Below are 9053 nucleotides of genomic sequence, written 5' to 3'. Positions count from 1 at the left end.
AATCTTCAAAGTTGCAGGAGGAATGAAATTGACACTATGCATGCACTTCTCCACATGTCGGGTGATCTTACCACCATTTAAGGTAAAGTTGAAGGACTTTGACATGCCGTCCTCCATGACCAATAGGTGTTCTCGCACATCCCTTAGAGTCCATTGCGATGTGACATTCACATTCTTGACATCTCCCTCTTCAACATCAATACACAAAACTTGCCCACATATTCATTAGAGTCTAGGGAAAGCCAACGACCATTTGTTTTCTTCCAGCGCCTGTACTAAAATGCTAAATACAACATTTGGCATGACAGATGGTATCTAATAACCACATTGTCTTTGCATGCATGACATTGAAACACATCACCCTTTTTTTTGCCTGACCTGGTTCCCCAATTCATCCCAAGTAAATCTTCAAGAGCATTTTCATCTACACGCTTGCAGGACCATGTAGTTTTTATTCTATGCATATATATATTCTGAAACAAAGAAGCAAAAATGTGCAAAGGCATAAATCAAGATAACCTTGCCCATTTGGATCCAAACGTAAACTTGATGGCCATACCCACATACTTTGCAACCTTGTCCTTGTACGATTGCAATGTCCTTGAGTCCACAATGCTGCAATCCATGTCTTGAAGTTGTGGTGGTGCAATGGTTTGCAGACGGCCATAGCTTGATGATGTCGTTGGAGTGATGTATGTTGCATTATACCAATACACATTCTTCTTTTGTAAGGAGGCCAACTTCTCCCCTGCATGCATTTGCTTACCTAAAGCCACATGAATCACAGTGAACTTGCCTATGAATGACTCAACTGGTTCCCACTCCTCGAAGTCCAAAGGGAAAACATCTAGCATGAATAAGAGCTCTTAGAAGCCAAACATAAAATTTCCAAATGGACTCATTTTTTATGGGAATTTATTTGTTATGACCATGATATTCAAGATGTCAATCTCAGTCATATAGACTTACAACCTGGCAACATCTTGCTTGATTTTACTCCAAATGATCCATGTCGATTTGGAAGATCAGTGATTGGGGAATGGCATGAAACATTTTTGAGGATCGTAGAAAGGCCTTCAAAAAGATGAAGTCGTTGCAAGATGAGAGTGATGAAGATTGGGCACAACGGATTTGCCATCGCAAGCAAGACCATGCTAAAAACATTGGCTTGCACTTGAGTCACAAGTTTTTGCAAAACAAGGGAGATATATTCCACAACTGGATGTGTTTGCCCTTGGTTGGATTATCACCAAAATGATGAGGTTTTTCTTTGATGGTGGTGATTATTTCACTCTAAGTGCTTGCATGCCTGATAGTGCACACGAGAGAGAGAGAGAGAGAGAGAGAGAGAGAGAGAGAGAGAGAGAGAGAGAGAGAGAGAGAGAGAGAGAGAGAGAGAGAGAGAGCGGAGGTGTAGCAAGCATGCTAGTAGAGCAAGAGGGAGCATAGAAAGAGGGGGAAGAGGGCAAATGCAAGGGAGGGTAACCTCACAATTCAGAAATGGAGGGAATGGCAGGCTGGACCAGAATAGTGGGTGGTAGAGGCCTTAGAAAGAGGGAGGGGAGAAGAAAAATTTGTTACAAGGGGCCTACCATCTCATTGAAGGCAGATTTGGGCTCATGTGGGGGAGATGCACCTGGGAGGAGGGTCAAACATGGGTTAAGGGGGAAGGGGGGAGATGGTTTGGGTGGTCCCTAGTATAAGGGGAACAACCAATAGGGTCTCTCTGTAGGCCTGCCGGCCACCCTCCACCTTAACATACCATTGCCTCACACCTTCTAGCACTCTCATTGGTACACCTCAAATCCCTCTCTAATCCCTTGAAATTTGGAAACACTAATTGGAGGCCCTTTTGAGACCCCATTTCTTCCCTAATGATAGCAAAACCCATTGACACTACATTTATGCATGAGTGTAGTCCTACCGCAATATGCAGCATATTAGTGGTTAGATCCAGGGCTTCATATATATCCCCACATCAACATTAGGTAGCTCATATGCCTTCAATATGCATTTTTAGTTGTATTTTAGGCTTCTAGGGCTTTATACTATCAGCTCCACTATTAACCTATCATAGATGCTCCATTGTATGCCAACATATGTTCAACCAAGCACATACTAGATCACCTTCAATGACACCATATAGGTTTGATAGATTGTCATGGGCCCTAATGAATCTGTTGAGTGAGGGAGAGAAAAGAGTGTCTTTGTTGTCCTTTACGAGTAAGATTTCATAGAGAATTGTAGAGGGAAAGGTTTCATTGGTATTAGAGCTTGGGATTCGCCAACTTCTCAGGTGGTGACGATCCAAGAAAGGCTTGAGGATGTGTGGTTGGGTGACTAGAAGAACATTGGACCTCTCGATGCTCTAATTTGGCTGCCTGTAAATTTTGCCAAACAGTGGGCTACGGGACGATGGCCAGACGAAGTGCGATAGTTCGTGGAATCCTGCAACTAGCAAGCTAAGCGAGGAGTTAGGAGCATGGGTTTATGTCATTCCTTCGAGAGAGCTTTGTGTAGACGATTGCCTGACGTCTTAGGCAGAGAATCAACAGGACACAGGTTACCCACGGGCGTGATGGCTCGGGTGGAGAATCAACACGATGTCCACAGGCTACCCACGGGTAGTAGAGATATGTGACACAAAGGTCTTGGTGGAATAATGCAAGTCCTGGTATTGCTGATGGCATACGCGCATCCAATACCAGAGATGTGAACGCAAATCAATTGGGGCATATTCTGCACGCTCTCTGTGTAGTCATGATGCCTTCACACACAGACCACTGTTTGACAGAGATACCTTCACGTGCGTGAATGATGTGGCACACACGTCAGCCCTAGTGACATGGCACAAATATGTGGCAGGTGATGTGGTGGCCACACGTGCGAGCTAACGTGGCAGCCAGCAGGGCAGATGATGTGGTAGACACGTGTGAATGCTGACGTGTTAGTGGGAGCTAATGCTGATGTGGTAGCACATGCAGGGTGATGATTGGCAAGACGTGGCAGACTTGGGTCAGAGAAACCCTTGTCAAGATTAACTACAATTAATCAACCATGGTTTTATTGTTGGTTAAAGGTCCAGCTCGTTTGATCTAACTAGACCAATCTGGTTAAGGGAACTCAATCTCACTCACTTAGACTCTGGTTAGAGTCTAGTCAAGTTGACTAGACTGGTTCAGTTAACAAATTCCAGTCTGGTTCCAGCCCGACGATTGTCCTGAGCCCTGGTGAATTTGTTGATAAAGATACCTTCACGTGCATGAATGGCGTGGCACACAAGTCAGCCTTGGTGATATGGCACAGACATGTGGTAGGTGACGTGGTAGCCACATGTGCGGCCTGACCTGGTAGCTAGCCTGACGATTGTCCAGCCCGACGATTGTCCTGGGCCCTAGTGAATCATTGAGCAGGTGACGTGGTGGCCACACGTGCGAGCTGATGTGGCAGCCAGCCTGACAATTGTCCTAGGCCCTAGTGAATCCTTCAATAGAGCAAAGTACAATACTTATAGCTTTGGTCCCAACATTTATGTAGCCCTTGGATCACATTGTCCACACTGACTATGTAGTCTTCTATGCCTTGCATCCTATGACAAAGTGTACTCTACTACAGCATACCTTGGACATTGTTGTCACTTCTTTTGGATTGGTGATACCCTTCTTGTCAAAACCTGTCGAATTACTTCTTCATGGCTACATCAACTAGCTTCTCATCTAAATCGGCTTCTTTCATAGAGGAGCTTCACAGTCTGTAGTGACATTATGACATTATTTTTGGCACGTTCAGGTCTGACTCAGTTAGCATGTAGTCATAGATGCAGTTATTGATGCAATCATCTTTTGTGAAAATTGCATGGTAATTGTAAGGGGTTCTATGTATATATTCATGTTTATAATTAATACAATATAGTGTACGTTGCATAGTGTACACTACCTTACGCACTCCACTCAACACTTTTCTGTATGTACTTAGCTAAGAAAACTCACATTAGATGTTAAAATCATCATGTTGCATAGTTGAGTTTTGTTTTGAGAGCCCTCTTTTTATGGGAAGGGTTGAAAACACATTCGTGGAAGCCTCCTAGTTTGTGTTTCCTAAAAGGAAAGTGTTGCCAATTTTTACATTGCAGGTGAGAACATCTATGCTCATGGGCCCTCTATATTCCTTTGTTTGTGTGTGTGTGTGTATGAGAGAGAGAGAGAGAGAGAGAGAGAGAGAGAGAGAGAATTTTAGGATTTTTAAAACTAAATGATAACACTCTAAAGCACGAGACACCAAAATGTAAGGCATCTAGTTTCCTACATTGAAAAGATTTACGGAAGCAGACCAGGCGGGAATGATTCTCGTTAAGAAGACCACTCTAGAACCATTTACTGCGAGAAAGAGCGAGCGCATGGGATCAGCTTCATCGTCTCCGACAATGGGCTTCATCGTCTTCATTGTCTCCGACAATCGGTATACAAGACCCTACGCGTGAATTGATCGTTAGAACCTCATGCACCCGACCATAATTGGCGGAAGTCAATAATTCGTGATGTTGCCGTTAATCCAGCCCTCGATCATGCGCTGAGAACGGAAGTTCTGATCGGCGGGCACCAGATGCCCTGCGTTGGACACCACAACATGAGTGAGGACCGAATAAGAGCGGACGTATCCGGCAAGAGTGCCGTTCTCCCTCCAAATCCGTTTATCGGAGGCCAAGAAATGTTTTATTCCGTTCCATTTGATGAGCTGCATCCATTTTTCTGTCGATGCGACTCCAACCTCGAGGTCGAACTGCCCTTGGTAGAGCAACACGGGGATCTCATTCTTCAGCAGCTTCTCCACCAAATGCTTGGTGCTCTTCATCGTATCGTTGGCCAGACGCCCCCCTACCAGATCGCTGCAGGCTTCCCACTGCTGAACTTCGGCCCTCAATGCCCCCTGCACTTCCTTTTGGTTCAGGAATTCCGTCACATAATTTTCCCCTTCCTTCGTCGTATAATACGGCACCTCCCTCCTCACGTCCAGCAACGTTGCAAGTCCAGTCTCAGCGCCCAAATACCCCAACAGCTCCGCGCTCGTAGCCTGCGCTGAAGCCCAATGTCCCTCCTGAATCAAATCCACCAATTCTCTTGCAAGCTTCTGCACCTCGGCTGATTGATTCGCATCGATCAATCCCATCGCTTGCGCCGTAGGCCCGTACACCAGCATCTGAGCCACGGGGTGGGTCAACCCGTTGCCGATCGCCATCCCGTCCAGCCTCATTTCTCCCTTCTTTCTCAAGATGTACTCGCTCAATGCAGGAACATACTTCCCCGCATAGCTCTCTCCCGTGACATAAAAGGGCCTCTCGCGGAAGGACTTGTGCCTATAGAAAAACGCTTCCAAGGCTTTGTACAAGTCGCTGGCCACATGTTCTTCGTCTGTGGGTATGTCGTCCACGTTCGGCGCGATGCTGAATCCAGTGCCCACAGGATTGTCCACAAACAGCACTCCAACCAGGCGATTCCAGGGCGCAGAGTTCTGGTGAAGCTTCTTATCCTCGCCCACCCTCCAAGGTCCAAGCTCATAAAAGTTGCCCACCATGCTGGAGCATCCAGGGCCTCCTTGAAGCCACAGGATTATGGGCGTTGTAGCAAGGTCATCCTGAGGGGATATAGCTTCGTAATATGCAAAGAACATGCGAAAGCCACTGCTATGATTGACGAGGAGGTAACCAGAGTCGGAGGGGAGGGCCTCAGGCGGAAACGGCGCTGCGTAGAGGGATGCGAGGGAGCACAGGAAAGATGCAAAGAAGAGCCCGGCTGAGGATAATCCTCATCCTGCTCACTTTGTCTTTTGTGGGAGCAGCGCTTGCATGGGTCCCTCCTTCCGTCAACGGGCCTGGAGCCTAACGGAGTTTTCCAAACGGAAGGGCATTTATCTGAGGTGAATTACGGGGAAGGTTAACCTTCCCCAACGAGGTAAGCATTTATCCCCTGCTGCACTCCATCTCCCCTGCTGCTGCTCCATCGCCCCTGCTGCTACGCTCCATCCCGCTCCATCCCTGCTGCGCTCCATCCTTGCTGCGCTCCATCACGTGGAAGACCAACTCCCTTATCCAAAGCTCCCTTATCCAACGCCCCTCCATCGCTGGCCATATTGGTGGAATACTCTGTTAACACTGGCCTTATCCATTGCTCCCACTCCCTACTCCTTCGCAACTCCAGCCTGAGGCCTCCCGTTCGAGGTGTGCTCCAAGGTTTGCTCCCACCTTCACCTGCAGCGCTTTCATGGGTCGATTGCTCCAGCCACAAAGTCGACGCGTGTCCCCTTCCATGTGTCCCCTTCCACCAATATTCCATCTGTCCTTCCACCGATACTCCATGTGTCCCCTTCCACCAATACTACATGTGTCCCCTTACTCCCCAAACGTTACTCCCTCCATTAATCCCCCCTTTGGATCTCCTTCTTCCTCATAGTTATTTACGTCTTCTTGGCCCTCGCTTGTTCTATAGGTTCGGGAGGCCAACACGTGGGCATCTGCAAGAATTACAAAAGCATCTCTGTGAAGATTACCATCCACCGTCGACCCCATGGCTTCCCTCCCAGTGACTGCGTACGTTGTGCCTTTCTATTCAATCATGGTGGTTGTGTTTTTTTTAAATCCTTTTTACCTATTTCTAAACTTCTTCGATGACAGGCTTCAAGACATTGAGAAAAAAGCAATTTGCTTGAAACAAACTTATTCTGGATACCATATCAGCAAATTGCAGACACCTCCCATTGGGTTATTTAATGCAAGCAACCTGCATTGGGATCTTGTTGAAGACCTTGGATCTCGATACAAGGTCTGTCGCATAGCATACATCAACATGGATCGTGTTGACGACTTCATTGAGGGAGAGAGCCAAAACTCGATGTTCCCTACAAGCTTTCGCATCCAAAAGACAGAACATAAAAAGGATGGGTGCCTCAAAAAGTCAAAAGACAATTCTTGGTTACTTAAAAAAACGTAAGCTCTTATCAATTTATGTTGAGTTCGATCCTTTGTTGTTAATAGGTCCTCCCTCATTGCAATATGGGTGTGGTGTAGGTATTGGTGCTCCTTCGGTCCCTTGGATGCCAAATTTATGTTGAGTTCGATCCTTTGTTGTTAATAGGTCCTCCCTCATTGCAATATGGGTGTGGTGTAGGTATTGGTGCTCCTTCGGTCCCTTGGATGCCAAAAATGCTCTACTACTCCCTGTGGATCCCAACAAAGTTCCAAAGTTAGGAAAAGGATCTAGGCCTCATGCAATGCATGGGCGGAATGCAGTAGGCTGCCAATGCCATTTTGTGGTAAAGCAGTTGTATCATTGGGTTGACGTAGCATGCATTTCATACATTCACATGCATCACACTAACTTGGATGACACTATTTGCCATGGAAATTCTATGGATATTATAAGTGATCCCAACCTTGCTTTTGCCCCATGGCTATCCTTAGACAGGAAACAATGGATATTCAATATGTTGTGTAAGGGGTTCACTCCCTCACAAGTTTTGGACAAGCACATTGCAATGGTGCATCAGAGGCAACAGTTAAGCCCGGATTGTGTTTATCAAAGAGACGATTTTGTTTCCATTAGGGATGTACTTAATATTGCAAAGCGTTTAGCTTCGAGTACGTATGAACTACACTCCAATGATGCCCAAAGCATACGAATGTGGATGATTGAGAATAGAGACCATGTCTTCGTATATCAAGAACAAGACAATCACCATGACTTCATCCTTGGTATCCAAACGCCTTGGCAACTACAGAAGATGAGTGAGTTTGGAAATGATAACTTGGTTGCATTAGACTCAACATTTGGAACAAATGTGTATAAGGTAAGAGTTTATATTTCTCTACACCTTATTATAACTGCATTTTTCATTCTCATTCTCATCCTATATTTCTTTCATGTTCTAGTAATATAATGATAGCTACACTTTGGCTACCTTGTAGTTTCAATTGTACACTATGTTGGTTTTTGATCCACATCGTAATGGAGTTCCGGTTGCTTGGGTGATCACCTCGAGTTCCACTACGGATGTGGCCGAATATTGGTTGAGAGTGTTACGCAATCGTGTCCTTGACTTCAACAAGTCGTGGGATATCAATGCCTTTATGGTAGATGATGCAGCTGCAGAAATCCAAGCTTTGAGGTACACATACTTATTGGATAATGCATATTGTCATTTGTGTGTTCTCAGTCTCTGCTAATTTAAGACCTCCTAATAGCTTACTTACTCTTTTTTTGAATGCATGTAGACGTGTCTTCAATGTACCTATATATTTATGCCTTTGGCATGTTCGACGGTGCTGGTTAAAGCATGTCATTAAAAAGGTCAACGATTGGCCCAAACGTGCCGAGATTTTTAAGAGGTTGGGATTAATCATGCATATGGGACGTGATAAATCATGGTCTGACAAGCAATTGATGGTTGAGGTTGAGATGGAGATTGACCAATTCATAGAAGACTTTGTCGAGGAATCGAAGTTCCTAGAGTATTTTCAAGATCGATGGGCCCATCGCTTACGTAAGTTCGGACATATCCATACTCAAGGTGGTGTTACTTCTCTATATGCTGACTTGTCTATTGGGTCTACAAATCGTGCGTAACCTCTCTCTTGCTTAGTTGTGCTACAGCTATGTGGGTTCGAGCAGCACGTACTCTCCCACATGCAAATCAAGACACGAACGGGGCAATCGAGTCATACCACGCAACTCTGAAGTCTCGCTTTTTATGTGAGAAGAAAAAAATATATGGGCGACGTCTAGATTGGCTGGTACATAAGCTTACATCAGCCTGCTTACCCTACTACTGGTATATGGATGTTCTTAAAGAGAAGGGCTTTAAGCATAACTTTAACATCGAACGGCTAATAGAGCATTCTGTCACAAGAGCCCTCAATATTAGCGATGCATCTGTTACATTTTCAAGGGATGGACGCACTGCATCAGTTCTGAGTGAAAGCAAACGCGAACATTATTACACCGTGTACAATGCCATCTCTGAATGGGCCTGCTGCAATTGTAACTGGTCCAAGAAAGGGAATG

The 9053-nt window shown here is 45.5% G+C and overlaps 1 pseudogene; it reads right to left on the bottom strand.

The window, feature by feature from the left end:
• Positions 1–4455: 4455 nt before the first annotated feature.
• On the bottom strand, positions 4456–6125 carry LOC147883515 (serine carboxypeptidase-like 50 pseudogene; annotated as a pseudogene).
• Positions 6126–9053: the final 2928 nt, after the last annotated feature.

The sequence above is a fragment of the Dipteris shenzhenensis genome, chromosome 28 (genome assembly GCF_047967505.1).
Source record: "Dipteris shenzhenensis isolate YYH24624 ecotype China chromosome 28, Dip_SZ_1.0, whole genome shotgun sequence".
Taxonomy (NCBI): domain Eukaryota; kingdom Viridiplantae; phylum Streptophyta; class Polypodiopsida; order Gleicheniales; family Dipteridaceae; genus Dipteris; species Dipteris shenzhenensis.
Note: the sequence above shows the minus strand (reverse complement) of the source record. Positions and strands in the feature narration are given on the sequence as shown.